This window comes from Pygoscelis adeliae, unplaced genomic scaffold (genome assembly GCF_000699105.1).
Source record: "Pygoscelis adeliae isolate BGI_AS28 unplaced genomic scaffold, ASM69910v1 Scaffold143, whole genome shotgun sequence".
NCBI classification, from domain to species: domain Eukaryota; kingdom Metazoa; phylum Chordata; class Aves; order Sphenisciformes; family Spheniscidae; genus Pygoscelis; species Pygoscelis adeliae.
Window position 1 is genome coordinate 477,972 of NW_008824405.1, and position 482 is coordinate 478,453.

The window sequence follows — 482 nt, forward strand, 5'->3', positions numbered from 1 at the left end:
ATCTTTTCTGGTCGGGTCTCATTGTCCTTCCCGGTTTCTCTCCCGCTTTTAAGAGGCGCTGGAGTAGGTGCCTTGGGCTCTTCAAAAGGCCGGGATGGATGGGATGCGCTCCCGCTCTCTCTCTCGAGGGCGAGCCACGCAGGAGCGAGAGGGCTCTCTCGGGTGGCTCAGCAGCGGGATGCTCCCTCCAGCAGCCCTCGGGGAGGGATGCTGCTCCTCGCCAGGTTCGTCATCCTGGAGGTATTTCCTTCCGCCCCAGGTACCGACCCCGTTAGCGGGAGCATCCCCCCCGTCCCGCTGGGGCTACGGGGCAACGGGAACCGCCGTGGGAAAAAGCACAGGCAGCGCCGGAGGATGGGAAGAGCGGGGGGGGAGAGGGTTTTTCTGCGGGGTGCGGGGTGGGAGCCACGCAAGCCAAACCTTCCCTGGTCCCCGGGGAAGGGCTGCCGGCACGGCTGGGCCTGGCTGGGGGGGCGCCCCGC